The sequence below is a fragment of the Scomber scombrus genome, chromosome 10 (assembly GCF_963691925.1).
Source record: "Scomber scombrus chromosome 10, fScoSco1.1, whole genome shotgun sequence".
In the NCBI taxonomy this organism is placed as follows: Eukaryota; Metazoa; Chordata; class Actinopteri; order Scombriformes; family Scombridae; genus Scomber; species Scomber scombrus.
The window spans coordinates 7,347,643-7,356,207 of NC_084979.1; positions in this window are offsets into that span (position 1 = coordinate 7,347,643).

An 8,565-nucleotide genomic window follows, 5' to 3' on the forward strand; every position below is an offset into this window, starting at 1 on the left:
CTGCAAGCGTATACATTAGTGGGCTTATTGAAAGTCATGTATAAGGAAGGATCATCATGTTAACCGTAATTATTGACAAAGTTGTGTTGCCTTAGAACATTGTAATTGAAAGTATAGGCTTTAAGAGGTTTTGTTGAGAATATCCACAGTAACCTTGATTAACTCAACAGCCACATGAGATTTAAGCTAATACAGTAAAATCAGTTGGTACACTGTGGGTGCAGCAAGAATTTAATTACCATTTAATTACAATACACAAAAGATTTGAGCCATCAAATCCTCTGCTGCCACTGCTGACTCAGTGTTTTCCATGCAAGGGCATGTATATGCTATTAATATCTGTTGAACTAGACAGAGGGGCCTCAATGACAAGCTACAATTTAAATTTGGAGACCGACTAATTCACATCCAAGCATCATCATCATCATCATCATCATCATCATCATCATCATCATCATCATCGTCATACCCATCCCACTTCTGTTCACACGCTGTATCTTGCTCTTTGAGGTTTAAGGTATCAACATGGTCCTGCAGTGAGGACAATCTGTCAAAAACACAATTTGCATCATGTGACGCACTTTCCCTAAGTATGTGAACACTTAGGGCACAGCATAATTACAAACAGGAAGCATGGGGCAACTGTAATTGTGCTATCTCAAAGGTACATGTTCATCTGTCTTGGAACAGGACCATCCACTACAATGTTGAGACAATTTTATTCTTTGTTTGTTTGTAGTACAATTCAAGTGACCAATATGAAAATGCGAAAGAATACAAGAATATATGGAAAACTACACTCAAAAAAATCCGAAACAAAAAGAGAGCAATACAGCAGCAAACATAACAAGAATGATTTTTTTTTTAAAACAAGCAAACAAAAAAATTGTATGTATGTGTTTTGCTGGGTGTGTGTGTTTGTGTTGGTATGTGGGTTTTCTAAAGATATAGAGAGGAGAGAGGGCATAAGGGGGATATAGTATTAACCAAAGGAAGAAAGAATAAGTAAATATATAACATAGCTACAATGCTCTGTTGAGTAGGTTTTGTCCCATGTGATTTCTATCTACATTATATCCTTTGTGTACATTCATGCCACATGATGTTTACTAGGAGCTATGGATACATGTGTATACACCTACTTATTTAGTTCACATGACATATACTTACACAAATCTGATATTTCAGTGAATAGTACAACAGTAATAATGGTGTGAAGGTCCATCCTTCACACCAATATAAAAAATATTGGTTCATGTAAGCGCATTCATTGTCATTGTTAAGAATCTGTATGTTCCATCATAAAGGTTAAAAACATGACCTGGACCCAAAAAAGTGTAATTTACTCATGCGAGTCTCATTCAAAAGACTCACAAATAGAGAGGCGCTGATATAAAAATCCTCCTCCAGCTCCACTGTGATTCACAGAGGAAACCGGATGAAGTGATTGCAAAGTGAAAAAAAAAGATACTTTCGTACATGTTTTTATATGTGGAGATACGTCACATTTTTTCTCTCATGTCTCTTTATTGCCTTATAATCGAATAAAGACTAACGCTAGCCAACAACATAGCCATAAATCAACTTCCAATGATCTTCACATACTAAATTGCTAGGATAAATATTTCCTCCATGCATCATCTCAAAGATATTGCCGCAGAATATTATATATGTAGTGGATGTGTTTAGTGGATAGCGTTGTATGTGGGGGAGTATGGTGTTAAGTCCCTGGTGTGTCAGCAACATATCAGTAAAAATAGCTGAGGAGGCTCCTCTGGGAACAAGACACCCTTTTCTGAGGGGGGAATTCAATATTTATATAATTTGATTTGGCACCTATGTAAACAGTAGAAATGTCTTTAAATAATGAAGACATTCTTGTTATAATATATTTTCAAGGTTTAAATTCAAGAGAATTGTTGAATAAAACATTCAACAATATTTTGCCCGCAGTATTTTTGTATATTGTTGTTTTAAAAAAATAATGACTACCACTGTGAGACAGGGAAGTAACACACAGTTTCTCAGACTTTGGGGAAAGTTTGGATCATGAGTCAGTTTGGATCAGATTCCCATCAATATTGCATGCAGTCTCATACATTTTGAATTCCTAATAATTCTTATCATTTCACCAGTTGCTTTGCAAGATGTCAACAATCATCTAACAAAGCTACCCATGATACAGAACAACACAGAGAGGTTGTTACCATATCTTCAGGCATAAACCCAAGCTGATGGTAAAAAAGCAAACATGAAATGAAAATGGGCTTGTCTTTTGCCCAGGGACTGCAAATTATGATGTCATGATGACGAAAACAGCCACAATCCTCAAAATATTATTGAAATATGTGCTAATATACAGTAATAAACAAGGCAACACATTCTGCTTGATTATGCTGGTGAGAATTACACACCATTGAGTTTTTATTTTCAAATCAGTATGCATGCTTATCTTGAGAAAAAACACAGTACTTACTGCATTTGGTCTGAATTTTCTGAGCATAAATTGATACTGCAGGCTTGTTGCATATGAATGTAATTCATAGCAGACAGGGTGGAATTAACGAGACGTCTCTAAAATGTCAAGTGAATTAGGGGAAATCTCCAATGCATATTAAGAGTCATTTGTCTCTCTGCCGCAGTGAACAGTCCACATAGTGACGGGATCCTGAACAGCCTTGGTTGTCTCTAGCATGTTGCAATAGGTTCCTTCATCCATCATGAGTCATCTTGACAGCACACAGTGTGTCTGGATGACTTCTATGACTGTTAGCCTCTGATCCCCCTTGGCTCATCCTGCTTTGTTTCCCAGCATGGAATGTATGGGTTATTTCCATATGGCAATCCATCAATGACATTATTAGCACAGGTAATATCTCTCTATGCTATTGTAGTGCCCTCTCTAAAAGAAGGTTGCTGTCAATCATGCACCATAGCCACATTTGTGCTAACCCCTTATGTGTTGTCATATATTATTATTATTATTATTTAAATTGCTGCTGCTGTAAACAATGGTACAGTATGCACTACTTTTTTGTAATTCAGTGTTGATTGATTTTATTGGGCAATCAATCAGTTCATGACAAGAAGTATGACAATAAATTCACATTGCCCAGGAATACACAATCCCCTGTTGCTGGTTCACTGTCATATTATCATGGTTTACAGGGACATAAATATGTTGTATTTGCATCCCTGTAAACCATGATAGTCATCATAAATATTAGTTACATCTGTGCTACTCCTGCCACTGGGGCAGTGGTGGCCTAAAGGTTAGAAGCACAAGCTTGTGACCAGAAAGAATCATCAGCTCAATTCCCAGACTAGAAAAATTGAAAAAGCAGTACCTGCAGCCCCTCCCTCACCATCACCACTGAGCAAGGCCCCCAACTCTAACTGCTCCAGCGGACCCCCTCAGTGGCAGGCAGATCAGGCTGTGGTTGTATTGGGCAGCAATCAGGTGTGAATGTGTGTAACTGTGTGAACATGATCAGGGCGTTCCTACAAAAGAGAGGCTTCTTCTCAGTGACATCCCCTAAATTAATAACATTTTACTTTAATCTAAAACTATAACAGTTCAACAGGTCTGCCGTGAAATTTGTTTGTTTTTTTAAACAAAACTGTTAGAAATACATTGAATAAATACTGTAGATTGCACTGGAAATAGTTCATTTTTACCCCATGCTTTAGTGTAGTTTAAGATGTGTTGTGTTGTGTGTCTGCTGTTGATTTGTGTCAAGCCTTGATAACTTGAATAAACTTCAAACTGCAGTGTGACTCACTGTATGTATCACATGGAGGTAATGGTAGGGGGCAATGGTTATATTACATTGTTGGCCCATCACAACTCCACATCCTGCTCTACTGAAACATGAAAAATAATAATATTCAGCACTGCTCTCATTACCAGACATGTAGCTCAAGTAGTTGCCCACCAGCTGGAGCAACAATAAACATAATGGAGGCTATCTCATTTTCTCATCCTCCGTAATAATGGAACAGGACTCTGACTCCAGGCAGCTCCTTAAAGATTGACAAGGAAGTCATTTGTGCTGCTCAGCTTTTTGGGGTGTCAACAGCCCAAGGGCTCGTTGTCTGCACTTTCCATATCCACTTTATTCAATGGTTGGAGACAGTGTTGGAAGTTCAGCAAAGCACGTACATACCCATCATCATTTGAAGAATCTTTGTTCTCTTGGGGTTCTGTATTTCAAAGAGGAGAAATAAAGTTTATTTCTCCTTAAGCACCTAAAAGTAAGTAAGTCATCCATCAAAGTGAATTGTTTGAATAGTTTCTCTGGATTAAAACAATTCCAATTTTGGGGCCTTGAACATTGAATGCTGTGTCTCGCTGTTGCCTATCTTTCTGTGCCTTTCACTTCCTACGTTTGCTCTAACTTTTTTCCCCCTTTTCTTCGTTCCCTCTCTTTCTCTTCCTTTCAAAATGTCTCCCTCTTTGGGTCACTATCCATCTCAATCTGTCTCCCACCTGCTGTCTCTTCAGCGTAAGGAGGGTCAGGGGAATGTGTGTATACATATGGTCTGTCATAAGCTACTTCTGGGGACAAATTTCAGAGAATCAGTTAAATGAGGACAGCTTGTCCAATTGAGGACAAAAATCGTGTCCCCAAATAGAAAAATGCTGATTTTTTGGGTCAGTGGTTACAGTAATGGTTAGGTTAGGGTTAGGGTTAGGGTTAGGCAAGTAGTGATGATGGTTAGGGTAAGGGTAAGTCTCCAGGAAATGCATTTAAGTGTGTAATGTACTCAAAAGTGGCCATGATCTGATATGTGTGTTTATGTGTTTTTAACAATGTTTTAAACTATGTCAACAACTGCTGACATCATCACCACTTGTGAACATCTGTAATTAGTGTGTATTGTAAAGTAAATGGTCAAACTTCTATTACACTTCAGTGAAGCTGATATTTGATGCCATCTGACCACATCTAAAGACAATTGAACCTATACTTCTTTCCAAATGGCCACAATTGAAAACATATAGCCTCCTCCTGGCAAAGGAGAGGGTTTGTGGTTGGTTATAGCTTTGTTTTTTGTTCTTTTATTCAAAGTCAGTGCCAGCTGATGCGTTGACTTGCAGTTTAGAGTTCATTTTAGACATGCCTTCATGTAAGGTGAGACTTTCAACTAGTCAGCAGAACTGAGGAGGCCTCTTGCATGTCTAAAACCCTACAAGTTCTGCCCAAATTCATTTGATCTTGACCGTAATTAAACAGTTATTCATGTTTAACAAAATTGTGAAGTTGCAAAAAAAGCTTTGTCTGCTTCAAACATGCATTTCTATGGGTGTCAGCATCACGTTTCACTACTGACTGGTGATTGCATATTACAGATACATTTGTATGAGGTATATTGGTCTACTTTACATGAATTCTGAGCTGTCCACTCTCTTGTGTCTTGCGTATTCCTTTCAATAGTCTTTGGCATGAAATGTTGGAGATACTGTATCGTTGTGCAAGGTGTTTTTTTGTGTTTAGTTTGTAGGTTTCATGGTCATCTTTTATTTATAAGAATAAATCCCTCCGGAATGTCATTGTGCCGGTTCATTCAATGTGAAACAATTGGCTAAAAAAAATATATAAATAAAAAAAATGGTGATGTGCTCTATCTCTGAAGAGGACCTCGGTACTGTAAATCCCCTGTGTGGTACCAAGCCAAGGTACATTTAGATGCTGCTAGTGTTGTCATTCTTGCAGCACTCAGCAAATTTGTGGACAACTGACATCTGGAATGAAAGCCTTATTGCGTAAATCTATGTGTCATTTATTTTCAGAGACAATTTAGTGTAGTGTTTAAGGCTTATTTTATACTATTTGTTTTTGTATTTTTTGCTCACTGTTCAGAAAATCAACATATCACTGAATCCAGCTGACCCAAAGAAACTCTTACAGTTCATTTAATTTACGAAGGTGATTCTGCAGGAGACACAAGTTACTCTGAAAGAAAAGTTCAGTTCATGAATTGGAAACCAGCACTTATTATTCTGATGGTTTAAAGCAACTCAATAATGCATATGTGTATTATAATAACTTTATCTGGTATATATATATTATCACAGTAAGGTTGGCTGTAGTTAGGAGAGTGAGGATACATGAAATACTATCTCAAGACATCATTTTGAAATCAACATCTTTCTGACTATAGATAAATTACTTTTCACAACGCAGCTTGAATAATTCATTTGCTTTGGTGATTTCCTGCAGATCTTTAGATTGGCTCAGACAGATGAAAATGGAAGAGAAAATTGTTTTCCCTGTAATTGGCATCACGGTTATTACACTGCAGTGTTGTATTTACGTATATATCGTTAAAAAAAAAGTAATATTGCTCTGAGATAAAATACTGCATTGATATTATTTTCTGCATAAAACTAATTATTAAAATAACATATTACCTGAACAAAATTGGTACCCAGACTTTTTAATGCTCCATTTGTTATTAGCCTATTGTTATGAGTCAATCATTCATTTTATTCTTCAATGCCCAAAGATGTTAGAGCACCCCATTGTGATAGCTTTAATTAAATGGAGAATACTTAAATGCAACCTAAGTGAGGTCCAGTGAGGTTGGGCTCTCATCGATACTTTAAAATATTCTCAATAGAAAAGTGCCAAACACAGACACGTACTGCATTCAATCATTTTCTACTGATCACAGCTCCTTTGTGCTGAAAAGATAAACAATGAATGCAAATGACAATTAGCTTTGGCTAATCAGTCTACTTTCAGTCACTCAAAGTTACTTTGCAATGCAGTTAATTCAGAGTGCTGTTCAACCAAAGTCCTTGGTCTTTATATACACCTCTTAATTCATTTGATGAGTCTTGGGCACTCATGCTCTTCAGGCTTTTATCCAGTGGCACTTTTAATTTAATGGAAGTTGTATCAGCGGTGTCCCAAATTGAAGGCCCGACTGTGTAATGGGCAGTGACTAGTCAACCTTATATAGTCAACCTGTATATTCTGGTTCAAAAGCTCATGGTAAAAGCTGTATGTGAAGAAATAGATTTAGTTTTGAAGTACTGGATAAGACAAACAGAATGCTGAGAGAAAACTTTACAAATATTAAACATACAATGACCTCCATTTCGGGCCTAGTAGTCGTATGAACAACAGGGGATCAACACGTTAAAAACTTCAAACCATTTTTAAGGAGTTATTGGGCAAACTGGAACACAGGATGCACCAAAAACATCAGGTGTCTCCTGTTAAATTGTAACTGTTAAATAGTGGATATCATTTGATGTATTTCTCACATATATTTGACAGATGTGTTCAAACTAAATGTTACTTTCTTATTCAACGTCCGTTCTTCATCCTGGATCTCTTTTAAACTTCTCTCCTTGCTGTACTCTTCTCTGTGCCAGTGGTAAGACAAATCATTGTTGTGTAGATTTATGTCTCTTCAATGTGTTGATCTGACAAGCCTTTAGAGGACAGGACAGTGTTGTTTGTTCTTTGATTCAATGTGATAGCAATGTCACTTTGTTTGGTCCAAACTCATGTGCTGTCATTCTGGCTTACTGTGACTGTGTAGAAATCTTACTTCTAGACTAGTTGAACTCTTGACCCTTGTTTCTATCTGAGGGTTGTTCATTAACCTTCGGGATGGATATGGATATTTCTATTTTTGTACAGGATCACTTAAGGACTGGCAGAGCGCCAAATCACCAGAGAGAGAGAAAAGATAATTGTAGTTGGTACACTCTCTCTTTCTCTCTTAGAAATATGATGCATTGTAATTCTGATTGTATTATTTGATTACCTTACTCTAAAACCTGACAATGCTTTGTGTGTTTATTGAGTGATCAAGTAATTCTCCACTGCTGACACACGTGGATGTGTTTACAGGTGGGAAGCCTGTGAGGATTCATGTTCTTGTCACTGCACTGATGACAAGTGCCTTCTCGTAAATGTAACTACAATTGGATTTATGCTTCTTTTTCAAGGTGTTCTCCATCTAGATGCCATTTCTATTTTACGATTTCATTTATAGTTCAACGTAGAATTTCACTTGATTGATTGTCATTTAGTGCCAATGCCACAAAAGATGTGTTATACATTATCAGAGTCTGCAAACCTTTTTAGCTTCTTTCTTTCGCTTTGTGACAGAAAGCAAGTTTGCAATGGAAATGTATTTGTTAAAGCAAAAAAAATATACAAGTATCTGTCCATACTAAAGAGAAGAAGATAACTTTAGCTTCAAATATGTTCCATGTTGTCTTCACTATCAACAATATCACTGAACTGGGGTTGTTGGATGCATTTTGGGAAATGTAGGAAATCATTCAGTGAAGCACATGTTGCCTAAACGGCACAGGTTGAGAAAATGCTGGCTCACCAAGAAAGTAAGTTACAATAATTCGTTACAAATGATCTTAAACAGTATATTATTGTTAGACGTCTGATGGTTTGTTTCAGAAATATTGCAATGCAGCAGGTCTCACTTCAGTTGTTAACTATCCAACACCTTTGGGATATAATAAATGATCAAAATGCATTTTTGTTGTCTCTTTCCGTTTTTTTTTTTTTTTTGTCCTCATCA